Source organism: Cheilinus undulatus, linkage group 13, assembly GCF_018320785.1.
Source record: "Cheilinus undulatus linkage group 13, ASM1832078v1, whole genome shotgun sequence".
NCBI lineage: Eukaryota > Metazoa > Chordata > Actinopteri > Labriformes > Labridae > Cheilinus > Cheilinus undulatus.
Genome location: NC_054877.1, coordinates 6,829,539 through 6,857,184, shown reverse-complemented (window position 1 = coordinate 6,857,184; position 27,646 = coordinate 6,829,539). Strand labels below are relative to the sequence as shown.

Here is a 27,646-nt window from a genome sequence, read left to right as displayed (position 1 = left end):
CCTATCTAAATGTCTAAATAAATAATATGCTGCTTAAATGTAAATTATTCATCCAGCTAAATACAGAGACATACTGAGACCTTTACTGCTACCATTGAGTGTGGGTGGTAGTACTGTTGGGAAAAAATGTTAATGTGATTGTATGAAATTTCGGTCTGCTGCTTCCATTACAGGCTAATCCACGCAACAAAACATAAGATGTAGTAGGAAGTGAACGTAGAACCTAAGTTAAGCGTGCAGCTGTTCTTGTTGGTAAATCACACTCTCGCTAAAGCCTATCAGGAGAAGAGGAAAAGCATCTTTATCACCACGGAGAGCCTCAGTGCAGTTCTTTGTCCTTCTAATAAAGAAATGCCGTCAAGTCCTGAGCTGCATCCATGCTAATGTCTTTACTAGCCGCCATTGTTTACAGGCTTGCAGTATTAACTACCACGTCTTTCTCTGCAAATGATGCTGATTGGAACGGTCGTCCTCTGACCAAGAACAAGCGTTACAGCTTGAATTTTTACAAGAAGCATCTGTCTGATGACAGACGTGAAATCTGGCCATCCAGCAGCTATGCAAGCTTGTAAATCATGACTGATTTTTTTCTCCTGTCTCTGGATCAGAGTTGGATGACTGGACTCTCAGCAGCTGCCTCTTGTCTCTCAGCAGCAAATATTTGTTTAATGGAAGGAAGAGTCAACTTTGATTCCTGCTATTGTTACACTTACGCAACAGTACATTGCTTGGGTTTCATTTTAAACAAATACAAACAGAAATTCTGCAATCAGCCCACCCACATTCACACTCAGATGACAGATCCACGCAAGCATGGAGTCCACACTTCAGCATGGACATATACAGAAAAGATAAACTACTCTGGACTTACTGTGGATTCTCCACTCATCAGTCACTCACATACAAACAAACACAAAGTCACACTTTCGCACACAATGAAAACACATGTCAGATTAGATCTGTAACGAGCAGATTAACAAGCAGAGAATTTGGCGGGGGGGTGGGGGTATCCACTTAGCAGCATCACACACAAACACGCACTCACATGCACAACTAAACAATCCCAGGATTTATATGATGCTCTCACTGATGCTCTCCAGATGTCTGAGCAGCAAAATACACACTTTAGGCACAAGAGAGGGGCATTTATCAGAGTAAACAGTTGGATTTCACCGTGACGATAAAGCCTGTTTTGAACTATTTTTGCACACAGCTCCTGTTTGCTGCTCTCACATGCTATAAAGCTCCACAGACCTAAATCCTTGGAAAACTGGACGAACAGTAAGCATGAAAATAAAGTCAGTAAACAGACACATTCTGGCAGTGCAGGATTAGTTTGTTGGAAAAGTTTGTAGGTTGTAAGCATCTAACCTCTGAGGATATTGAATGTGAATAGTTTGAAGTAGCTGCTTTTAAATCTGAAAGTCTTGAGAGTTTTTTAGGATTTGGCTTCATTTACGTGATAAGTCTGTTTTTCATTCATGAGAATCCCTCAGAGATGTGATTCACAGTAACGTAAGCCATCATCACACCCCTGAAAAATGCCAATTTCTCGCTGAACACAGGCAAGGTCTTTTTTTTTCTTTCCGCTTTTCTTTGGTTCTGATGCCACATAAGAGCAGGGGGGAATCAGTCATGGCTCAGTTCATAGTAAGTCATAACGCTTCAGCACCCTAAAAGGAGAAATTCAGAACAATCAAGCCTTTTATTAGAGAGTGAGGCTTGTTCTTAGAAATAGGGCTCTGTCAAACTCAAGATTAGTGTAATCTGACATCAGACTGGGCCCTTCAATATGGAGATGAAAGTTGTCTTTCATATTTTACCTCCTATCCTGATACTATCAGAGATTCTTATGCTGTAATAATACTTGTTTACCTTCTGCTCCAGTCCGCATCACGCTGCATCATTAGCAGTCTAGTAAATTTATTTAAACATGATGCATCGTTCTGGAGGAAACCTCTAGAGCCTTGGTTCTCACTTGTTAAAGCCATTTTCAGTGGGTCTCTAATATGTGCCTGGAAAAATATGTTGCAAAATGTCTGTAAGCTGCTTTTATCTTGAAGCATAAGTCTTCAGCTCTGTGCTACATCCCTTTTTTGTTCCATCTGAAGTCTAAACTGCCTCATTTTTCACTGAAAACATCAGATCATGCTGTAGATAACATACTAGCTTACGTAGCTGTTTTTTTGAGCTCATCTATAGCTAAGTTAGCTTTAGCAACATGAACTTAGCAAACATAGCTAAAGCTAATAAAAGCTACATAGATAACATATCTACTTGACTGACATAGCTGCTTTGTGAGCTTATCTATAGCTATGTGAGCTAAGTAGCTCTGTTATCTATTGCTAAGTTAGCTTTAGTAGAGTAGGTTTTAGAAAAAGGAGCTAAAGCTAACATAGCTATGTAGATTACAGATCTACCTGACTGATCTACCTGTGAGCTTAGCTTATGCTACATGTAGTCAGTAGATGTTTTCTATAGCTAAGTTAGCTTAAGCAATGCGCGCAGTGTGAACCTTAGCAAATGTAGCTAAAGCTAATTTAGCGAAGTAGTTATTATAGATATGTGACTTATGTAGCTCCTTTGTGAGCTTAGCTTTAGCTAAGGTAGCTAAGTAGTTCTGTTATTGGTAGTTAATTTAGATTTAGCAACTCAAGCTTTAGCAAATGTAGCTCAAGCTAACATAGCTACATAGATAATGTATCTACCTGACTTACATAGATGCTTTGCGAGCTTAGCTTGATATGTAGCCACATAGCTGTTATCTATAGTTAAGTTAGCTCTAGCAACGTGAGCTTTGGCAATAAGAGCGTTAGTAATGTGATCCATAGCAAATGTGGCTTGAGCTAGTTTAGCTATGTAGATCATGTAGCTATAAAGGTTACGTAGCTGCTTTGTGAACTTAGCTTTCTCCATGGCACAACTTTGTAGCCCCATTAGCTCCGTAGCATACTCATAGCTAATGGAGCTATGTAAGCAACAGTAGCTGGGTTAGAATGATTTCATGGAGGACAAGCTTGGCTCTTTTAGGCAGACGGTTTACTCAGCTTTATTAAACATTTTGTAATCAGGTTTTAAAGGTCAGGCTTTTAAGTTTTATCTGATTTTATTGAGTGTTTTAGTGTATATTTCTGTTCTGACTTATAGTATCTCAGATAAACAGTCTTCAGCCACATTGTCAGCTCAACTTGCAGCTCCTGAAGGTCACATACCATCCAAAAATGATTGGTCCAATCCCTAAGTCATTTTATTTTTTAGAGTAAGAGACCTCCACAGAAAATCCAGTTTTGTCTGCTCATGTAGGTTTGAAAGCTGCCTGCCATGCTGTTTCTCTCAGCGTTGCTTTATTTACAGTGATGCATCTTTGAAGAAACAACACTTTCAGGAGCAGACCTTTTTTAGGATGACAACATTTCATACCTATATTTTCTGTATTTTTGTGTACCAAATAAGAACTGACACTAATGTGACACCAGCTTCAAGCCTGTGAATCTCTTGGCTTTCACATTTGGTGCAGACTCCATGGGAGACGGATTCAGACTGAAATGTTTTTGGACTACGGTCCAGCTCCAGCAGCTTTCACACCTCAGCACAGATCTGTAGGGAAAACAGCTTCAGGTCCAGCAAAAAATCTGTCCAACTGGCATACTGTGAAAACGACCCTCATGAACTTTACTGATTTAAATATCCTTAAAATATAGGAATTATGCATGTCACTGGGTTCATAGATAGATAGATAGATAGATAGATAGATAGATAGATAGATAGATAGATAGATAGATAGATAGATAGATAGATAGATAGATAGATCGATCGATGGATGGATAGATCTTTGTCTACTTTCTTTGTTTGAACTGACTTTCATGTTTGTAAATGTCCTAAAAGTCACAAGACACCATAAAATTCCCATAAAGCACTGGATTTAAACGTCTGCCTCTACATCAAACACATCTGATTTATAATTCTGCCTCCGTCTGATCTTTTACGGCCCGTGCAAACTCAATGCCACGCTTGGGACGGGTCAGCATAGGGATACCGGAGTCAGAGGTCGGTTAGCAGGTCAAACCGTGCCACGACCTTCCCCGAGAACGATGAGCGCCCTGGGAGGCTTTGTCCTTTTAAATATGTGCGACGGGAAAACCCGCCCCCTGATGGAGCCTTAATGGCTGTTCACTAGCAGCGTGTACAATAAAGTCTCTTTCTTTCGCAGCCTGTGGAGGAATGCGTTGTATCTGTCTGGGTAGTAACGCCCCAGGGTGACCTCCCATTGAGACGTGGAGGTGGAAAATACACACGCAGACACATGTTGTGGGCAGACGATAAACAGATTAAAGTGTGTGGGAGGTACACACTCACCATTATGCATGCACAAAAAATAAAAAAGCATAGAGACATGAATGTAACAGACATGAATGTATTCAGTCTGCTGACCCAAATCTTTCAGGTCAGCTCTACTCTGGGGCTTTTTGGTACGCAGCAACATCTGAGTCGGTGGTTTACTGGTCCTCAGCCAGTATGTTCTTGTCTTAAGCTTGATTTGATGCACTTTTTTGTGTGCAAATTTTAGAAGTAGAGTGAACAGTGGAGTGACTCAGTGTTCATCTGTGCTTGAGTTCTTTGAATCAGACTGCTGACTGAAGAAAACAATAAAGGTATTACAGCGGTTAGTCCTGTTTTTAAAGACTGTTTCACTAGAAAATAATCCCCTCTGGTGTTAAAAGCTTTCTTTTCTTTAGTGCACTCGCAGATATAAATATTGTAGAGTGTTGTGAAGTATTTTAGAGTCCTTAAACCAGAAGTAGATTCAATAATAGCACTAGTTGTGTTGGTGCAAGGTAGATTTTTAACCTAGGTAAAATAGCACAGTGCTGCACTTCAGTATAAAGTTGAGACAGATTTATTAATCAGCCAAATAAACAGTAAATAAGAGGTTATAGTAAAGATCACTGGTATAAAAATTAGTCCCTTTAATAAAAACTACAGATCCTCTGATTCAGGCTGATGATGTTTCTAATATTTGTTGAAAAGTTGATATTTTCAGTAAATGGAGCTCCATGTTGTTTCATGCAGGACATAGTAGTCCTACGACCGCCAGCTGATTCAGTTATCGCCTCCCAGCTCTCACAGCCAATCACAGCTCTTTCTCTCAACACAGTGGTCCATTTAAATATGACGACGTTCTTTTCATTAATCGCTGCTTGCATTACTGATGATGCAGTGGCAAAGCTTAACCTCCTCCACCCCAGCCTCCTCCTTCACAGGCTAAAGCTTGTTGCACCCTCATATTCAGATTCATGCTACTATGGATTAATTGCTTTTGAACTAATTTTATGTATCCAGTATGCATTGTCATGAACGCACCTATCCATATGGGGGTTTGAAAGCATGCTGCTTGACCAACCTAAGGACTATTTTTGGAGGGCATTCTCTGCCAAGTGAAACTATTTTGTACCATTCATACAATTTACCATTTTGCAATAAAATGGTAAAATGTATGACGAGAGTGTGTTTGACTCCCTCAATGCCAATATTTTCTCTCATGTTTGACCATGAAAATTGACAGAGTTTATCTGAAAGTTGGCCCATTCCAGACAAGCCTCAAACTCTTATTTAATTCAGCAGTTAGCAGTGCTAAATGGCCGCATTAAATTGATTGGACTAAACATCCGCTGCTGTCATCAGTTCATGCCACATTTGCAGTTGGTCAGCACTAATCAACAATGCTGATATTTGTAGATATTCATGTGTAACTGATGCATCCATAGCTGATGACACTGCAGGATGTGGTGGTTTTGCTGCTTAGTCTGTGTCATAGTTTGGGATCTTGACAGGATTTGATGTCATTTCTTGTTTTATTAAAAATGACTGAAGTTTCTCTCCAGTGAATGAAAAGTAAACATGACTTTCCAACTGTCTTTAAACAAGGAAAACATGCTATCTCTATGAAGAACTGCTCTGTTGTTATAAAGCTACTTTGGTTAAAAGTGCATTAAAGTGCATCATTGGCTCAGTCAGTAGTGGACTTAGCAACAGTGGGGACTAAGGCGAACACAGGCATAGGCACATAGGCACTGTGATAAGCAGGGACTTAGTTAGGTTGCTGGGTTTGTTTGTTGGACCTTTACCTTTATCTTGGTCCGAGGGTTGGTTTTTGGACCACAATATGACAGAGAAGGCAGGCAGCACACACCTGAGTTTGATTTTTTCCTGTTTTTCTCATACTAAAAGGGTAATTTCTGTTTCTGTGTATCTGCGAATCGTTACTGTTGGACTGTAAGAATCTTGAGATTTTTCCTGTGTAACAGTCTGTAATATGACCAAGTTTACATCATATTACACACTTTTAATGAGTGTGCTAAAACCTTAACATTTCAAATGGGGCCCCTAGTAGTCCAGAGCCAAGCCAACAGTTGCCTACCTACAGTATGTCTAATGGTTAAGTCCGCCTGTGGGCTCAGTTATGCTCTAAAGGTGTGTAATTTCTCACAGATGGACCTGGTTGTACACCTTGGTTTCTTTGCATGATGATAACACATAATGGAAAATCTTATAAGAGGATTAATAGAATTACTAGCGCAATAATGTTGATTTTGATGTAACAATGTGAAGTCAAATGACATGCTTCTTAAGTTTAGAGGTGCTAAATTACCTGCAGTTTCCACAGAGTCTGTGTCCACTGTTCTGGTTTTGCTCTGATTGCGCACACCCTCACCATCAAAGTCCATTTTTGGAGACCAGAAGAGTGTAGTCCAGAGCACATGGATCATGAGTTTAAAAGTTAATGCTGGACTGAAGATGGCAAAATACAGCCAGCATGCTACTTTGCCTGTTGATTTTGTTGTTTATTTGCTTCCTGTTTTGATGTTAACGATCTAAACGATTGTCAGACTGTACTTGGTGTTTTATTTTGAAATTGACCGGATGCTCTGTGCATTCCCATGTCTGACGTCCTGCCTGAGTCAGTCTGCTATGTTCAGCTCATCATGGGTAGCACCACCATTAAAAAACGGACTCTGCCCAGATCTTGAGTGCAGTTGCACTTCCAGCACCTGCTGGAGACAGATCTCAGCACATGTTCTGGAAATGCAAACATCTAGAAAGGGCAAGGGGAGATTGTGTCATAGACAGACTGCTGCATAGATAGAATCTGTGGAAATTGGGGCTCATTTTTAAGCATCTATTACCGTTGTATAACCAATGTCAGTGATCTATGGTCTGAATGAAAGTAGGAGGGAAAGTCATGTTACTTGTTTACTATCTAGAAATACAAGAAAGAGGATGCTATTTAAAATTTTAGCACATACAGAGACATCACAGTTTATTGTAGCTGTTTGCTACTTAAGCTTCCACTTTACAGCAATCTGGTTTGTTATTTGCAGAAGAATTTTCTCATCTCTAGTGAAAACTAGAAGGAAGAATTGTATTAATTCATACCAGCTGTCTCTGGTTCTTAGTTAGGAACTAAACTTTTGTCCTATTCATAGTATCTACTTGCACCTTTATTGCATAAAGATATGTTAGCCAATATAGTATATATTTTTTACTCAATTTTACTTGAACATGACTCATAAATGTGAACTTCCTTTAGTCATATTTGGTGCTTAAGTGCTGGGATTGGCAGCTTAACTAGCACCAAACTTCTTCCAACAATCACAGCGCTTCAGTATTAGCCTTCTAACTTAACCCCATGATCCTGTAGGAACCACCAGTGTTTTTTTTGTTTGTGTTAAGTGGCTAACAAGCTTATTTGGCAAATATGCTTATTGCCTTTAACAACTTGGTTTATTAATCATCTAAACTATTAGCACAGCAGGCATTTCTGCTTAATACAATTCTCTAAAATGGAGGCTTATTCATAACGCCCAACTGTTTGCTCATTATCTCTCTATCTGCCTCTCCGTCTGTCTGTCAACCAGCCTCTCTCATTGCCAAACTGAAGCATTCCCTGCTGGGCCTTCTATATGTGTGCCTGAATAGAGCGAGCTAATTAATGTCACATGTTGTTGGAAACAGGAGAGGTGAGTGCGCAGTCGGGCCGGCTTCTCCGTTAATGCAGATGAACTTGTCGAGAGCTAACACATGTCAAAGAGCAGTGGAAGTGACACGCTGTTTATTGCTTTGCCCCTAACTCACTTTAGAGAGGTGTGGATTGAGTTTCGCTTGACAAAGGGCCTTTTTCCTTTCTAATCTCTCAGGTAATGGTGGAAAAGTTGGCTTTTTCTTAGAAATGGAAACACCCTTATGTGCTATTTTAAGGCTAAAGTTACTGTGACTTACTTAGATTAATGAGCTTACTTTGATTTTGAGTTCTTTTCACACAATTTTCAAAAAAATCCAGGATATTAAGGCCATGAGTCTTTCTTGAACTGCCTTTCATGCGCTACCCCCCCAATACCCAACAGCACAGCACAACCTCACTTTAGTAAAAGTTGTGACCTTTGCACATGTGCTTAGCATATATTAATACGCCAGTGCCTTTAATGATATGAGGCTGCCTAAGCATACATGGCATGGGTAATCTGCACATTTTTGTGGGCTCCATTAATGCTGAACCATATTTACAGCCAATTACACCCTGGCCTTTTGGGGGGGAATTTGCTTTTATCACTAAGAAAATGCCAATCCAGATTCTGCATGAATTTCATAATGCAAGAGTCCAGGACCTGTATGGGCATCCCTGGAGTCCAAACTTGCCATCTACCGAGAATATTTGGTGCAATAGGAAAAACAAAATGCAAAATGCTTTCAGAGGATTGTTAAAAGAAGAGGTGATGCAAAATTGACCCCATCCCAACTTTTTTGAAACATGCTCATCAAACTTGACATGGGCAATTAATTTTCCAAAGATGCACATGTTCAACAGTTGAAACGGTGTTCAATATGAAGTGAACTTTATCTCATGGTATCTTCTTGCTTTTATGGTAACAGTGTTATATCATCAGGGCTTGACAAAATTAAAAGCAATCATGCTTTCAAATGCAATATTTTGCATTTTAACCCCTCAAAAATCTTGTGATGTTTTCTCCATCCCATGTCGGCAAATGTCTTGATATGGCTGTTTCAAAATAAAAGAATTTCAACGACATAATAAGTGGTGACTTCTATTGTTGAGAGCTGGTTAGAAATATAATGTGATAATCATCAAAATGACTGAGCTATAGCTGAGCAACAGCTGTTAGCAACAGTAAGAATAAACTAGTATAGAGTTAAGCCTCATTTATAATAGTGACTGGGTATGTTTAAGTGGACAGTTAATGGCTGACAAGGCAAATAGCCAATCATTTTAAGGATTTCAGGGTGGCCAATCAGATTTGAGTTTGCCCTGGTTGGCCCTGGCTAATACCAGCTCTGCCTCTAAAACACTATCAGAACTTCTATAAGCTTTTGTAATCCATCAGGGCATTATAAATCAAAACATTACTATTATGGTTGCCAATATGTTTTCTATTTACAGTGTTGTCTTCATTAGTTACAAAAAAACCCCTCAAATAAATAAATTCTTCTCATCAAAATGTTTGTTTACAGAATAAGCATGGTAGCACTGCCTTCTGCAGAAACCACAAAGTACAATACAGTCAAGCACAAGCTTCATGTTGTGGCCTGTAGTTTATTTGATGTTTAGAATTTGATGCAGGCCAATCAAAAATGGACCTTGGGCCGCATTTGCCCCCTGAGCCATAGTTCTCTACAGTATATACAAGCCCTCTTTGACCACCAATCAGAGCTACAGCCCACTTCCTTTAATCATCCTGGACTTCAGACAAGCAACCCAAAAATTTAAAGGCACTTAAGCAAGTAGACCTATTTTATGAAGATGCAGTCGACACTAATACTTGGCTCTAAAGTCTAGAAGGTAACTCAAAGGTCTAGCGTCACTTGTAGCTCCAAAAAGTGTTGAATTTGGTGAGGTTGTGCCAGAAATGGCCTCTCTAGCTCTTCTCTGAAGTGTTAAAGTATAGAGGAAATGGGATTCTGTCTAAGCTTTTGTGTCACTGTCATGTTATTCTTTTATTTTCTGCCTTGATTGGTTGAACTGCCCAATTTTAATATGTTGTCTTTTGTGGTTTTCAATTAAATATGGAGTTCTGAAGTTTTGCAACTCATCACATCCTACTCTTAGGAAATGGGGTTGCAGGTATATAAATAGCATCAACAGAGGGACACAGCGAAACTCGGTTCAACCAGGAGCAGTGTCATTATCCGCCGACTCGTTCAGTGAATATTTTAGACAATTCCCCTCTGCATTCACATATACTGTATAGTTTGCATCTATTCTTGAGTGCAGTGCATGTTTGAAAACGCTTCTAACACTTGCAAAGTTGCAAGGCTTTAACCCTAACAGAAACTTCCCTTCTCCCCCCAAAAATGTCGACTTTGACTTTGGTTCTTTTCAACTTTTTTTCCCATTAAAGCCCATTGAGTTTGTACCAAATCTCATTTCATCCTTCAGGGTCCCTAAACAGTCTGTCGAGGAGAGAGTGGGGAAAAAGCAGCGCCCTCCTTCCCCCCTCTGTCAGATTAAGGCTTCCTAAATGAGAACAAATTCCACCTCCTCCTTCGCCTCCGTTTTTAATTTCCCAGCAGGATTGTGCTGCCGTGGCTTTGTATCTGCACGGCAGAGGTGAAGGATGGGGATATTCATACTTTGGCTCCTTGGCCCAATTTATTTTTGGGGGAAGCAGAGGGAGTCTTTGTGTGTGTGAACTAACCCTCTTTTTAATAAGATTTGCACGACTATATTTTCTCCATTTTTGGAAATGTTCTACTTCATCATACTGTTAGCGCTGGCTTTGCTAAATAATTCATCATCTAATCTAAGGTTGGATGTTTGTTTTGAGTGCTGTGTTTATTGCTTCTGTCCAGCATTCATGGTCATAAAAGGAGATGTATGTGGATGGTGGGTGGCATGAGTTAAAGTCTTTATTTATGCAAGCATTTTTGAGTGTAAGAGTGTGTTTATGATATATTATTCTAGAAAACTGCACAGAGAGCATTGATGAGTCATTTTGTAAACATTCATGAGGGTGACTCTTGTATTCGCTGTCTTTGTTAGAGAGATTTTAATATTTTAGTCCTCACTAAAATGGCTGCATATAAGAATTAAAGTGGGATCAAGTGATTAAAGTTACCGTTAAAACACCAGACTATTTCATGATAGATCTAATATGTCAAAGACTTGGTACCTAACCCCTCTGTTTTAAATCAGTGTTATGAGGAGCAAATCAACACTGCTGGACACTTCCCCTACAAGGGATTTGAGATGTTTAGTCAAATAAAAAGGACCATAATATATTTCACATCTATCTGGGCTAGGGCTGGGCAATTAATTTAAATGTAAATTAAATTACAATTTGTCTTACTGCAATTTTTAAACTGTGGAAGGTGCGATATCTTTTGTCCTAATCTGGGCAACACCCCATAGATGGTGTCTGGGAAAGGTAGAAGATTTCAAAACTCATTATGTTTGTCCCTTCATTCCAGGCCAATCAGAGCAACAAAACATAGAATGTAGCGGGTGTGCACTGCCACTGGGAATAGTGGTGGAAATACCAAATGCCCTCTGGGTCAGAATTTCAACCCCGAAGCATAAAGGTCCTGAAGCCCTCCACATTACAGAGTCATAGTAGCTGGAACCTCCACCATCTGTGGGGAATGGAAAACAGGATAAGCTACATAACCATAACCATTATTGTTTTTTGCTACTAGTGGAGACAGATGTTAAAACAAACTTTGGCCAAAGCTGGAGGAGAACAAAAACATATTTTCTCCCTCTTTGTTTAATGAAGAAATGTCCAGTTCTGACAAAACTGCCACTATGGCATCCAGAATAATCTCTTCACCGGCCGCCATCGTTTACGGTGCAGTACAACTAAACCATGCCTGTTGTTGTTACCGCCTCTTTTTCTTCCAGTGACACCGATAGGTCCACTCATTCTCTGGGTAGGAACAAGTGTTGCAGTTTGGAACTTTGCAAAATTGACCTGCCTGATTTCAGACACAGAATCTGGCAAAACAGATTATATATGCTATATATTTGTATAGCACCTTGAGAAAAGGCATAAGCTCAGGGTTTGATAAGTGTGATGATTGATGTTATTTTAAGTTGAACCTAGAAGCAGACCGGAAACAGATGAAGCGGTTTTAACAGATTTATTGTTGGGGGAATAGGAGGTAAGGGGGAATCCAGGAGGGTGTGAGGAGGAGAGGCAAGAGGTTCTGTGAAGGAAGCAGGTGAGTGAGTCCTGAGAGAGAGTGTGGCAGCGTGGCAGAGATTGGGCTGTAGCACTGGCGGCACGTGGAGGCACTGGAAGAGACAGAGGAGAGCAGGATCAGACATAGGTAACAGGTGAACAACAGAAATTCTCAGAATACTGGAGAGCATGCCAAATTGCATGGGTGAGGGGCCGATACCACATGAGATGCAGGAATAATCTGGCGCCTGAGAAGCCTCGCAGCAGAGCTTAAGAGGAAGTGGTGATTGCAGTGATTGCAGTGATTGCGTGCAGGTGCAAAGGTGCCGTGAGAACCAGTGCAGGGAGACGCCCAATCTCTGAGAAGAGAGAAACAAAAACTCCACGCAGGAAACAGACATCCGGAAATCTTTCAAAATAAAACTGAAAATGCCACAATCAACACAATAAGATTATGAATCAAACAGAGAAGGTCTTGAAAGTCATGCTAAAAGTCAGAACAAACTGCATTAGCATAAATGAACACAACTGAAAGAAATGGAAAAGATACAATCTTGAAATATAGTTAAAATTGTAAATGATGAAAATATCTTGAAAAGGCAATATGATTTTATTATATTATATATCCTTAAATATTATTAAAAACATAAAAAGAGAACCCATATGCATGTGCTTTGCAATGTTGCAGTATTTCAGGCATTCATCCAAACAAGCAGGAGACTACAAGATTACAAGCTTCTAACATTTGGTTTGCATTCAGACTGAATTTGCAGCAGCTGTTTTTTGCACGATATTGGTTTGCAACTATGGTTGTCAAAATGTTCTATCTTGTTTGATGCCACGAGTTTAAAACATCACAGTCACTGCTGTATTGGTGATTTTATGATGATATATGATGATATGTTTGTAACCAACAGTGCTAAAGCTTCAATGGAGACTTTTTCTTTTCAGTGGAAGGGGAGGAAGAAAACTGTCGAAAATTGCAGGCAATCTTCTGGACAGCAGAATTTTGCCAATGAATTTGTGCAATTAAGACAATGTTCAGGGTTTTCCTGCAATTTATTATAAGTTAAAATAAGAAATCACTCAGTATTAGGTGCCTATGACTTTTGATTTTGTTGCTGCAGTATCAAATATTTTTTCAATACTGATTTGCAGTTATTTTGACTTATTCTGTAATTTGAATATAATTTTTGGTATTAGAGTGACAATTTATTCTTTCTGATCGCTAAAATACTAAAAAATGATTATGAAATAATACAAGCATGATTAAGAGTATGTTTTTTTGCAATTTCTGCACAAACAAAGAATTTATTTTTACATCTCTGTTTAAAATGTGCACTTAAACATCTCTGCTGCAAGATATTCAATTGGCACTGAAAATAGATATTTGACACATTGCAGAGACATTGCACATCCTGAAATCACTGCAGGTCATGTTGCATTTAAACAAGCATCATTTGTATTGTGCAAAAAAACCTAATAGCAGCTGTGATCATGGCTGCAAGCATCACACCAAAATAAAACATTTTAGAAGCCAGAACTTAAAGAGAAACTTCAGCCTCATTTTCATGGGTAACATACGTCAACATTCAGCCTCTTGTTGTTTTTATGTGTCTGAGCTCAATCCCACACTGCCTGCTGTCCCAAAAACTCCTTTAGGATCAGTTCAGACAGATCCCACAGAAATGTACAGCTCTTAAAGCTGTTTAAAGCAGCAGTTCCTCTCAAGTATAGTAGTAAAACTTCCAACCCACGTGACTGTGCTATGAATATAAGTCAGTGTTTCCTCAAATATGTGCGTGTGATGTGAACAGGAAACTGACTAAGACCGTTATTCAGAGGGAGACGACAGGAGCTGCGATGAGCTGGAGAGATGATGTCGATTTTTTGGTGAACACGGAGGAGGTGAGAAATGAGGATGGATTGACTGGTGAGTGTGTGATGGCAGGTGGCGTCGTAGTGTTTCTGCTGCTCACACACACATGTGCCATCTGTAGCCTCCCAGAAGAGCCCAGAACGACTGGTCAGACGCAGTTTATCGGCACTAAAATGCATAATCCAGTCATGGAGAACAAATCTGAACATTGTAGCTTCTTCTGCTGTGTTTGTCAGCTTGTTTGCACTGGCTTAGTCACATTTGGAGGCATTGATCTGCTCCTCAAAGCACACATAGAGACAAAAACAGAGCGTATGGAGGAGGAACACTGAATTTCATGAGTGTAAAGTTTCACTTACAACATCAGATAGGTTGTGTTCTGGGTGTTTTTCCTCTTTTGTGATTAAAAGGGTTGCATGTTTGTGGGTTTTGTCGTGTTGCATATTAAGCTCTACTTCTTTACTACTTCTTTTAAAGAGGATCAATCTAAGCACCAAGCAAGGCCAATGTTTTGAAGCCTAAGCTCCTAATGGCAAGTGTTTATAAGCACAAAGAACAAGTAAATTCCTTTTTGACACCAAATTATGTGTATGCCCACGTTGACCTTAATTCACTGAGGATTACAAAAACTCCCTGGTGTGACATAACACTGAAGATTAAAAGAACAGCCACTGGAATTATATCATAGATGCTATTGTATGACAAGAGTGTCTCTCTCTCTCTTGTAATGAAATGTGACTCACTTTAAATGTATTTCAGCCATGGAGCAAAATAAAGCAAAGGCATGGGCTAAGGACAGGGTCAGGTATATGAGCCAAAACATGCCTCCTTGTGGTGTCAGCCCAAGGTTTGCACATGCAGAAATCCTAATTTAGATGCGAGTCAGGTGTTGGAGTTTGCATGGTACTGTGGTGATGCCACCTTTACAATAAGACGTTTTGTCTGTGATATTAATAGAAAGCGGAAGCATTTAGGAACAACAGCAACTCAGCTAAGCAGCAGAAGACCACGCTGAATCACAGAGCGGGGTCGACGGCTGCTACGATTGTTGTAGCGGATGTCGGTAAAGCCAGGGTGCTAGTCAGAGCTGGCTATGACAAAGTAGTTTTGCATGCATGCACCAACTGCTTTCCTTTTTAAATCCAGCATATCAACACAACACCAAGCAAGCAAAAAACACTCAACACAAAAATAGTCCAGAATGTCCTCGCAGTGTGTTATACAGTTCAGTGCAGTCAATTCAAGAAACAAGTGCCTCCATCAATAATCCCCAATTCCCCCCAGAGTCTATCTCTTTTCCAATAATTACAGTTTCAGCAGCCAGTCTCTGCAGGCTGTTGTTATTTTTTATGGTGTAAGACCTCCTCCTCCCTTCACTCACTCTCTGAACAAGCCGGTTGAGCCACTGCTACCTCACTTCCTCCCTCTTTGAAACCACCGCAAAAAGAAGACACTGCGGACTTCCCAGAAGACGGGACAGGATGAGCAGTGAAGGATGAGTAAACTTGGAGAGCATAGAGGCGAATGCACAGAGTTGATGGACTAACTTTTTCTACGACTTGCCTAGGCCACGTGACATTTTGTGGGGGTGGTTCAGCGTGCAGACAAGGTGTACGGAAAAGGATGCCGATCGCCACTGCATTGTTCGGAGCTTCCACTGGCATGAATGTAAGCACAAAAGCTGTGTGAAGGGAGCTTCCTGGAATGCATTTCCATGGAGCAATGGCATGCAAGTCAGCTTTAGATAAAGTGGTGTGAAGCACACCACAACTGGACTGTGGAGCAGTGGAAATGTGTCTGTGGTGTGACAAATCCCACTTCTCTTTATGGCAGTTAGATGGGTGAGTCTGGGTTTGGTGGATGCTGGTAGAACAAAGCTTAGAAGGTAGAGTTGTGGTTATCATCCCCGTCTCTTTTCATGTCCTAAGGCTAGACACTTAACCCCCATTTCGCTCCTACTGCTTCATTGGTGGCATGTAAATGGTTATGAATACGACTAGAAAAGCACTATACAAGCTGAAGTTAGTTTACCATTTGCCATTCTGCCTACTGTGAAGTTTGGTGGGGGAGGGATACTGGTATGGGGCTGTTTTTCAGGGTTAGGGTTAGACCCCTTGTCTCCACTGAAAGCCAGTCTTAATGCTTCTGCATACCATGACATTTTGGACAATGCTATGCTTCCAGCTTTGTGGCAACAGTTTGGGGAAGGCCCCTTTTCTATTGCAACATGACTGCGCCCCAGTGTACAGAGCAAGGACTATGAAGACATGGTTTGACTTGACTGTCCTCAACCCCATCGAGCCCGTTTGGGATGAACCGGAGCAGAGATTGCAAGCCAGGCCTTCTTATCCAACATTAGTGCCTGACCTTATAAATGCTCTACAGGAAGAATGGGCACAAATTCCCACAGAAACACTCATAAATCTTGTGGAAAGCCTTACAAAAAGATTGGAGGCTGTTTTAGCTGCAAAACTATATCTTGTAGCGGCTAGTGTAGTGAATATCTGTAAAACCATTGCTGATGATGCTTCATGCAATTTTTTATCAATAAAAGTAAAACATTGTCATATATGAACAGATCTGTGCCTAAGAGCATCAATGTAAAACAAAAAAGTCTTCATTTCTGAGTCCACAGTTTGCAGTGACATTCATAACCACACAAGTAGAGCCAGCTCCACTCCGGCCTGGTCTACCTGTTGCATTGTGACAAAGTGGAACGACTCCTGTCTGCTCGACTGGAACAACCCACTCTCTCCGTGTTATTGGCTCGATCGCTCTCTCTGTCAGCAAACACGTCCCCACCTCTCTCCTCAGGTTGTTGAAAGCCATTCTGGGTAATGAAGGAAATTACTACACGAGGTAGAAGTAGATGAGGTCTGCTGTTTGAGAGGTGGACGTGTCAAAAAGTTTATTACAGCGCTTGATCAAACTTTAACACCTGGACGGTTCAGTTTGGGAGTTTCAGGAGCCAAATATTTCCTTTACAGACATGTTTGGGTGAATGTCTGGAAAGAAAGGTGGAGAGGAGACGGCGTTTGGAGGTGAAGATGATGTCGGATGGAATAAATGAACGACTTAAGGAAAAGGTGTGACGGCGCTCTGCAGAAACACTGAGTCACTCCCTCCTAGCTTGCGTCTCTCCTTGCAGGACTTCATGTAAAAAACTTCGCCCCGTAAATGCTCCCGTGATACCTTCCAGATGTTTGAAGAAGTCAGCCACAGGGGGAACACGGCACAACACAACAGTGCGAGCATGTTAATGAGTTGTGTATGGGTGTAGCGGTAGAATAGGGGTGGGGGTGTCTGCTTTTAGCACAGAGCTCCAGTAGCTTTGCAGCAAGGCGGGAAGGAATGCAGGGCTGTGTGAAAAATTCCCCTTCTGCGTCTGGATGTGGTTTATTTAAAGAGGTTATGCTCTGCCACATCTTTGGATTTATATTTAGGAACACTGTTCATTCTTAGAGGTCACTTTGTTTTGCCCTGTAACTCTGATGAATCTGATCACTTATCGTGCTGTGTGAGATGAAAATGAGATTTCTTCGTAATTACAGCCTTTTCTTGCATTCTTTCTCTCGTTAATGGGATTTATTTTTATCTGTGAGTTTGTGTGGGCATTACTCTTTTCTGATCAGCCATTGTGGAGAAAGCTGCTGGTGCTACCACCCACTACTTTTAATCTTAAAGAAGGCTTTATTTCTGCTGCTTGAGGGAAAAAGTCAGATATGAAAATATGCAAATTTGTGTAGAAGAAAGCAGCCTCAACTGAAAGACCACTGCAGTCATTTTCACACATACACGCGTGCAATTTCTAGAGAATTTCAGACAGACTGCCCCTGAAATCTTCATAAGTTGCTGGTCAACACTTTGGCTGAATCCCAATTCTCTCTTTAACCCTCAATCTTACCCTCAAGCTCAACCCTCAGTCTTAACTCAAAAACCAAGTGTAAGGGCCATGTCGTGACTTATGGGACATCCCTTAATAGCAATTACGTTTTCAGACTGTAGAGGGCAGTAATGTGCCAAAACGGCGTAGTCTGTCGATTAAGAAGAAGAAGAAGAAGGAGACCGCACGGTTACCGGCTTAAGATCGTAAAAATAAAAGTAAATGTTACGCTACAAAAAGGCCAATAATCCATTCGTAATTTTGTAATTTTTCGATCTCTATTAACAAAGAAATACTTACATTTGCAGCTCGATTTCTTCCTCGCATTCGCCGCCATCTTTCTTTGAGTGATAACCCTCAATACCAAGGGAGCTCCAGGAACATCTCAAAATTGAGGGAGATAAAGCCCTCAACTCAACTCTCAGGAGAATTGGGACAACCCTCGCACTTCGCGGAACGTGCATTTTGAGACTGAGGGTCGGGGGAGAATTGGGACTTAGCCATTGTCATCTCAGCAAGGAGTATTGGGATGGACCGGGAGTCTCTGGAGACAAGACATGATGTAAAATGAAGTGCCAAAACGAGAGACAAAGCATCAATAAGCAATGACAGTCTTTGCCTTAAAGCAGGGATCATCGTTGTGGTCCAGGGGTCACGTCAGGCCCGCCACAGCTTCCTATCCTGCCCCAGAAGATTTTTAAAACCAGTAAATGTGCAGAGGAAGAATATGTTGTGGTATTTAGGGTATGGTATTTCAAAAAAAAATCCCAAAATGCTTTAAATGTTTGCTTAATGTTTGATTCATTTTACAGAAAGCCACCTGTCAGTCATTATAAGTGAATATGATGCATGATAAGACATAATCATGAATTCATTCTTGATTAAAGTGGCTGTTTTCCATGTCAACTTTCAAATTCAGGCACTTTGAGAGTTTTGTTTTTCCCTCCACAGATGCACCACAGTAGAATGGTTTCCCAAACATTTTTCCCACCAACTTAGCATTTTAGCATCAAACCCAGTGATGACAACATGCCAGCCCCAGGAATATACAGCCAAAATATTACAATCGCACTCTAGTGGCAGCTGCAGTTTAGGCCATTGGCACTGATCTCACTCAAGTAGTCTGACACACCGGATAGGCTGTTTCACATATATGTTACATGGATATATTTCACATCCACCTCCCATGCAAAGTGTTTGTAACCTTGCAAAGTAGATGGATATGCCCGTTTCTGTGTTTCTCACTGGCGAAACCATCTTGCAACGCTCCCATCTGAACAGTTTGGGCCGGGTTAGAAAGTGACAGGACCAATCAGCGTCGAGGGGCAGTATTTTTGGGCGCAGCAGAGTCGTGACGTAAACAAGCAGCAACAAGAGGCCGGTGCACTTAGACATTAGTGTGGATGCTGCTTAAGCGCCAGTTTTATCAGAACTTGACATTTCTTCATTGAAAGAAGAACAAAGAACAGCAGTGAGTTGTTTTCTTTTCAAAAACGAAAAAGTCATGTACTGACACGTCTACAGTCGGCATTGTCCACGTTGTGCAGTTCTCTATGGAGTTTACTCCTCAGTGGCGGTGCACTGATGGCCTGATTGGCCCGTAAAGATGTGACAGACAGAACGGTCATCCAGTCACCCTCCGAGTTTTTTTCAAAGTCTCTGGTGTGTCAGGTTAAACTGTTTTGGGAGGACAAAACAATCTCAGAATGTGATTCTGTCTGTCCAGAAGTAGCCGGGCAATTGCTGCCATTAGCATATGAATGGTGGAGATGTTGATGGATACAAATCATGTTAAAGCCAGTTGGAGGAGGTGCAAAAACAAGGAGAAGCTTTTAGTAAGCCTCATTGCTCTTTCTGGAAGAAAGAAGTGTGGCACAGTTCTGATGAAACTGTCGCTACATCTAAGCTAATCTCTGGACCGTCAGCAGCCACTGCTATTGGCTTCCAGTGCAAGCTACCGCCTCATTTTCCTTAAATGGTGATTGGTCGGGTTCATTTTCAGACCTTGCGCAGTCGTTTGCGAGTGGAGCTTTGCAAGATGGATCTGCCTAATGACAGACATGGAATCTGGATAATTCATCTGCTTTGCAAGCATAGACTGAGCAATCTCCTTCATTATTTTTTCTGCTTGCTAGTATGATCTTTGCTCTATTGTTGTGAATAGCTCTGGTGTAAAGACAGAAGTTGTCATTTAGCATTTAACCGTGGACTCTGCACCATTTTAACATGATGTTCCACCTCCTGAGACTACCCCTCCTGTCTGACACGGAGAGTCTCCCACTGTGAGGTTCATGCGTGACCAGCTGACCCCAGAAGAGTCCAGTTTGTCTAGAATGTTCAGGACCGCATTTGAGAAAATGGCAGTTTTAGAGCTGATTATTGATGCTCAGTTCTACATGTATTTATCAGCCATCATTAGTTTCTACAAAGACTCCTGACAGTCTGGCTATTATCTCAACAAGCCCCAGACGGTAGCGTCTTAGTCTGAGGATCCCAGGGCTAATTAGGCTACAGCATCAATCGAGGGCAGCCCTGAAAAATGCTTCTCAGTAGTTAAAAACTTTTTTTAATCTCGTTTTTGTAAATAGACAGGCGAAACTACATCCAGTGAAAATTACAGCCTTGGGTGAAGAACTTCATTAGGTTTTATGTTCAGGAGGATTTTTCTAATTAAAACCAGCCAATTAAAAATCTTCTGTGGTTTTATTTTGTTGTTTAAAGGTATCCTCTCACACTCGTCCTAGTTAAACCAACACTTCTTCCACATGCAGTAATAGTCTGACACTCCTCCTGACCTTCCCTTGCACTTCCTGCTACCCGTCACTTATTAAATCTGACATTCTCTCCACATGCAGTTACTCTTCTGAGTGTGAAAGGGCCGGTTAATAGCGTAAAGCGTTACTTTTAAATCTCTGCTGTTCGGCCCCCAGATGGAAGTGCGATTGTTTCGCCCTTGAGCAAGGCATTGGTTCCGGACAGCTGGTTTTTGAGGGCGTTTGGAGTAGCCGGTGCGGTTAATGAATGATGTGAGGGGATGGAGAGGAGGCTGCAGGGCTGCAGACTGAGAGCGGCTCTAACTAGAGTGTGAAGAGACAGAGCCACTTCATTAAACGGCCCGTCTCGGTAAACACCGACTGCCTCCAGGACTGGCTGCAGTGAGAGAGTGGCCATCTGCATGTACACTCTCTCTGACTCCCTCTCCCTATGGCTTTGGCTTTATGAGTCTCTCTAAGACACGGAGGTGGAGAGGGGAGGGGAGTTTGATGCTATGAATAAAAATGCCATCACCTAAATATCACCGTCGGCTCCTAGACTTTACTAGTGCGCTCTTAAGTCCTTTTCTCTGTGGGCATGTAAAGCTTTCTGCGAACACATGGAGGATAAGACGGAGACACACAGAGTCAGAGATGGAGAGAACAGATTTTTGTTCTCCTCCGGCTTAAAAACCTCGACTCAAACATGGAAAACATTGTTTATGCCTTCAGCTGCCTGTGCTGCTGATACGTGATGTCTTTAAACAGACCTGCATAGCAATGACTCCATGTTTCACTGGATGGAAACTGAACAAATGTTGGTATTTAAAAAGTTCATGTTGATAAAGTGCAACAGCAGGGCTTAAATGTAGACATCATCTTTCAAGGGTAAGGTCCCTTTACTTCATCTTATTTAAGTTCTTGTTTTGTAATATACAGAAGACAATCGTGGCCCCTGAAAAACATCTGTTTCTTTTTTAGACCAAGCCTTTTTTTTTTAAAAGAATAAAGTGAAGATTAGGGTCAGAATTCTGAAATTTAAATCAGAAACCTGAGACTAAAATCAGAACTCAAAGTGAAAAAAGACAAAACTCTGAAAATTAAGTCAGAATCCCAAGGTTTAAAGTCTGAATTTGGGGGTAAATAAAAGTTAGAATTCAAAAAAAGAAAGGAGTCAGAATTGTGAGATTGCAGTCAGAAATCTAAGATTTAAGTGAGAATTTAGAGGAAAAAGTCATAATTCATAGATTAAAAGTAGAAATCTATGATAAAAGTCAGAGAGAATGCAGAGATACATGTCAGAATTCAGAGAAAACAGTAAGATTTCTGTGATTAAAATCAGAATTCTGTGATTATTGTCAGAATTAAGGATTAAAAAAGGTGGACCTCTAAGATTAAAGTCAGAATCTGTAACCTTGCAAAGCAGATGGATTCACCCGTTTCCGTGTTTCTCACTGATGAATTCATCTTGCAAAGCTCCCGTCTGAACCGTCTGGGCCCGGTAAGAAAGTGACAGGACCAATCAGCAACGAGGGGCAGTACTTTTGGGTGTGGCAGAGTCGTGATGTAAGCAAGCAGCAACAAGAGGCAGAAGTGCAATTATGGCGAAGACATTAGTGTGGATGCTGCTAAAGCGCCAGTTTTATCAGAACTTGATGACATTTCTTTATTAAAAGAAGAAAAAAGAACAGCAGTGAGCTGTTTTCTTTCCAAAAATGACAAAAGTCATGTACTGACATGTCTACAGTCGACATGGTTCACGTGTTTTGTTGTTCTGATTGGCCTGTAAAGATGTGACAGATGTGACATGCTCATCTAATCACGCTCTGAGTTTTTTTTCAAAGGCTCTGCGCTTTGCCAAACGCCGTCTATGGAAGGTTTACCAGATGGATGTGTAAAACACATCCATCTGGCGTGTCAGATTAACATCAGAATTAAAAGACACATTTTTGAGATTAAAGTTTTTTCAAAGTTGGTACACAACCTTTATTTTCCCATACATTCTTTAAAAAAAAAAAAAAACAGAATTCTGACTTTCCTCTTGATAAAAAGGGCCCCTACTCTTTGCCCATAATAACCACTACATTAGGTAGTCTTGGCTTCCAGTCACATGGAGGCCTGGAGGGCAAAAAGAGTTTAGAGCAGTGGCACTGACCATTGACCACATGGAGCAGCACATCAAGCATTTTAATCTGACATCTAAAGAACAAAAGCAATAATCACTTATTTAAAGCGCAAGTTTTTTTCACCCTTGTGCAGCACGTGGGAGACTAAACCACTAAAAGAAAAGTGTAAGCCACAACTTTGTTCCTGTGATGTTTGCATATCTGTATGTTTGCCATGGTGGAGACTCCGTCCTCTTACATCACTGCTAGGATGGCAGTTTAGATAGATTTATGTGATTTTAAAGAGTAAAGGTCAATAATGCTGGTGTATAGAAAGTGAAGGGCAAGAAGCTCACCTTTAAATGATAGGAAAGTGCTACTGTTACTTAACAGTTGCATCAGGATGTCTGTCAGCTGTCAGCGGGCCTGCATACAGAAATCACAGCTTCAGTTATCAGAGACGACATGTTGCATGTCTCCTCTGTGTCTGCTGTTCTGTCTGTCTGATTCTACACCAGAAAAGGGGGGGGGGGGTCTGCAAGAAATGTGATTAAACACTTTATAAAATTACAAAACAGTTTAAAATACTAGGAAAGAAAATATGGCACAGCTCAAGATCAAAATCTTAAATTTCCCCTCAAAGACTCTCAGAAGGACCGGCTCATATTTTCACGTCTGCACCCATCAGACACATCTGTGCTGTGATGTAACAACCTCCGTCTGCCTACCTGTGTCTGGACTTCCACCCAGAGAAACCAAAGTGAGATGTCTGTGAGAGATTTGATGGAGAAAAACACATTTCCCATGTCAGACTCATGAAGGGCCTCCTTTGAAAAGCTCCACCTAACAGGCTCTCTGTCTGCACGCTAACGTTGTTAGCGGTGAGGAAAATCAGCGGGCAACAGCTGAATTCCTCCGGCCAGAGACGAGCCGACGGTCCGAGCTTGAGTCCAGACCTGCTGATGAAGCATCTCCGGAAAGAAGAGCTGATATTTCTTAGTCCATAGGAGAAATGTTGACCCCAGCGTGGTTATTTATCCGTCTGCAGGTCAGGAGGTCTGATCCTACATCTGCATTTCTGTCTGCTCTCATTAGAAACACATTCCTCTGATTCCACACATTCCTACCTGAGGCTTTACTGCTGATCAGGCTGGAGGACAAGTTTGATAATCCACCATAGGGCTGGGAAATATATGGCTTTATTATCCTCTAAGAACATGGGTAAGAAAATAATCTATGTAACAATATATTTTATGTTGCTTTAAAAGAACATTTGATTCTTTTTCTGGCTTCCTGGTATCATCCCGATCTGCTTTTGGGTCCCTATTCTACCCAGGAAACCCACCTTAGGGAGACTGTGTTTTTCCTGTCAGAGGTCAGAAGTCAGGCCTTGCCTCAAAACTGAAACCTGCTATGGATTTTCTGTCTCACTGAAGGACACGGCAGCTGATAAAAACACTGAGATCCAGATTCTCTGCTGCTCCTCTTTTACAGCTTTGCACTCTCACCGTGCAGGAGAAGTTGTTTCCACAGCTGGCTGCTGGAGGAAGAGACTTGTTATACGATATAACATGTTCTGTATAATGTGCTTTATTTGTGCAGCTCTTATCAAAACAGCCACAGAGTGCTTTCAGACCGAGCAGCAATAATATAAGACAAATGTGGAAACTTGAGAATATCAGATGTGGGAGTCATGGTGAAGGAATGCCAACACAACATTTAAATCCAGATATATGAGCGCTATGAAAACACATTTGTGATGTAAATGTAGATTTATGTTTTCCATGCAGGACGTCCCTCTGAGGCTGAGAGGAGTGCACGGAGCTGATTTCCACTGGGGGATTTTTTTTATGTCAGAGGGGAAATCTGAGGCCGGGTAAGGGCTGATGGTCAGTCAGATTATCTGTTAGGAATCTTTACAGTCTGATCCTGATAATATCCTACATTTCTGATAAGGTTGACCCAGTATTTAAAGTGCTGGTCATGTTTTATAGTGTGTAATGTAAACAGACAAACCACAGTTAGCAGATAAGTGAGTCTGCTGTCCACAGAACAGAGGTGATAGAGCAGGAACCACTGAGCAGACCGTAACTGGGGCTTCTTAGGATTCTTAAATCAAGAGGTTATCCCTTTAAATGAAGCTCTGCTGCCATTTTTTAAAGTCAAAACTGAGCTTTGAGTTTTTTTAGAATTAAGGATGCACTGTTATCAGCAATATCAGCCCTGATGTCATCTGCACTGTTAACCTCGTCAACTAGAAATATGGCTTACAATCACTGTAGGACTCGGGGAGAGGTGGGGGGGCATTTGGTGAAATGTTTTCCACTTAAAGGGGAACATAAAGGGCACTTTGTCATTTTTCCTCAGTGAAAGGGCACCAAAGTAGGCACTTGTGCCCACTAGTAGGGCATCCTAAGGAGCACTTTGTCAATTTTGTCCACTTGGAGGACACTAAAGAGGGCACTTTTCTTCCTTCAAAGTGAACAGGTTTGCGGTGTTTCTTCAGACGCAAAGAGCACATTTTTTTGTCTAAGGGCACTTTGTCAACTTTTCTCTTTTTAGTGGGTGCTTAAGAGGGCACTTTGTATAATTTTGTGTAATTAGATAGCACTAATTAGGGCTCACTGCCAAATTTTGTGTTTACAGAGGGCCCCTAAGAGTGCACTTTCACAAGTTTTTCTCTTATGAGGGCCCTTAAGAGGGCACTTTGTCATAAGTTGTCCATTAAGAGGGCACTTAAGATACAATTTGTCAAAATTCTTCTACTGTGAGGGCACTTTGTATAATTTTGTCTATTAAGAGGGCAGCAGTGAGGGCTCATCGCAAATAGTATCTTCTCAGAGGGCCCTTAAGTCATACAAATTGGTCTATTTAAAGGACCCCTTGAGAACACTATGTCATGACATCAATTTAGAGGGCACATAAGATGCAATTTGCTGCATTTCATCCACTGTGAGGGCACCTAAGAGGGTGCTTTGTCAAATTTTGTCTATTTTGAGGGCACTTTGGAGGTCACTTTGTCAAATTTTGTCTCCCTTGAGGGCACTTCTAAGGGCATTTTATCAAAATATTGTCTACTTCGAGGGCACTTTGGAGGGCAATGTCAAATTTTGTCTACTTCAAGGTTACTTTGGAGGGCATTTTGTCAAATTTTGTTTACTTCGAAGGCACTTGTGAGGGGCCTTAAGAGGGCACTAACAAATCTTGTGTACTTAGAGGACACTTTTCCAAATTATGTCCACTTTTATTATCAACTTTTGTCTACTCATAGGGCACATAGTCAAATTTGTCTACTCAACGGGCCCTTAAGAGGTCACACAAACTTTACCCACTGTGTGTGCATTTAAGAGGACACTTTGTATAGCTTTTTGTTTTGTTTTTGTTCATTTTGTTTGGGGGGGGGGGCAATGGGGCCTCACGTTGCCACACGTTGTCCACTAAGAGGGCACCTCAGAGTAAAACCTAGCTATCTATTGACTTTGACAGTTTTTGTCTGGTTACAGTGGACTTAATGTGCCATTTGTGAAATTTTGTCCACTGTTAATGAGGAAATGTTGTCAAATCTTGTCCTTTCAGATGGCACCAGTGAGGGCTTGTTGCCAAATTTTGTGAACTCAGAAGGCACTTAAGAGGCACTTGTTCAGATTTTGTGTTTGTAGAAGGCACCAAACCTGGCATTATGACAGAAGATTTCCACTGAGATCAAACTGGGCACTTTATCATGTTTATATATCACAGTTAATATCTTGAATTTATATAGCGCCTTTCAAGAAACCCAAGGACGCTTAAAGGTGCAGACAAGAGAGCACTCTTGCTGTGATTTATTTCAAACACGAGGGCACCAAGGGGTGATGGCCCCTCCTGCCCCCTCTGAGTCCACCAGTGATTCATGCCACTACTTCTTACCGGGCCAACATCTGGATGAAGTTTACCCAGACTACCTCTGGTTGCAGCCTGAGCCCAGCATTGATATGTCTCTACACAAAGCATTTAGGATTATTGCATTGTATCCAAAAAATAAATGCCCAGATCATTTCATACATGCTGATGTCAATCTTTGAGAGACTTGCATCTAAAAATTCCCTTAAACTGAATACTGTGCAGGAGGTAAAACAGACTTGTTGTTTCACATAAAAAACATTGTGCTTGTCCATAGGGCTCACTTGAGCTGTGGTGAAGTGGACAGAGGGTGGACAGAGAGGGTGTGGGCTGCTAAAGGATGAGGTGCAGCGGTGGCGGTGGGAGGTCCTCACAGACAGCAGAGATGGATTAAGTCTCTCAGGGTGCTCTGCAGTATCCTCACAGCCTCCCTGTGCTTCATCCTGCCTGCTCTCTATGTTTGTACTGCTGCCTCACTCCTATCTCTCTCTCTGCTAACACTGTTCAGCCATAATTCTGAGGTATTTTCTTCCTTTTCTTGCATGTTTACATGACAGAGAGCTGCTGTTTTCTTACCTATGTGGTGAGAAATACCATGCACCGTCATTTATTCAAACCTCAGATGTAGGCCAGTGGATATGTGGTGCAGATTCTGCGGTCACTTATCTTCTTTGAGGGGAAAGAAGTGATTTCTATTCACATTCTGAAGACAAAGATCCTCCTTATGCTCTGATCTGCATATCTTGTTCTTGTTTTTTAGATTAAATGTTCTTCACAAACTCTCTGGCATACTAAACCCTGCTATGATAACACAACTGTAGCTGTTACCATGCAAAGTAGGCAAACTGTGCCTTCCCCCCCATAAACAGCTGAATAATTCACATTACAGCTGCTGTATCTGTAGTTCTTCACTGATCTACATCCAGTCATTCTTTGTAGACAGCTATAAAGACATG

At 41.2% G+C, this 27,646-nt stretch overlaps 1 protein-coding gene across 2 annotated transcripts in view; it reads left to right on the top strand.

Annotated features, from left to right (window-relative positions):
* The window catches only part of LOC121519770 (neuropilin-1a-like), a 157,309-nt gene that overhangs the window by 24,327 nt on the left and 105,336 nt on the right, over positions 1–27,646 (top strand). The window contains exon 1 of one of the 2 annotated variants that reach the window (XM_041802657.1): positions 14,101–14,124. The exons of the other annotated variant lie outside the window; for it this stretch is intronic. The gene's annotated coding sequence lies outside the window, so the exon portion shown is untranslated. Of the gene's footprint in view, positions 1–14,100; positions 14,125–27,646 lie in introns of those variants that run through there. 2 annotated transcript variants of the gene reach the window in all.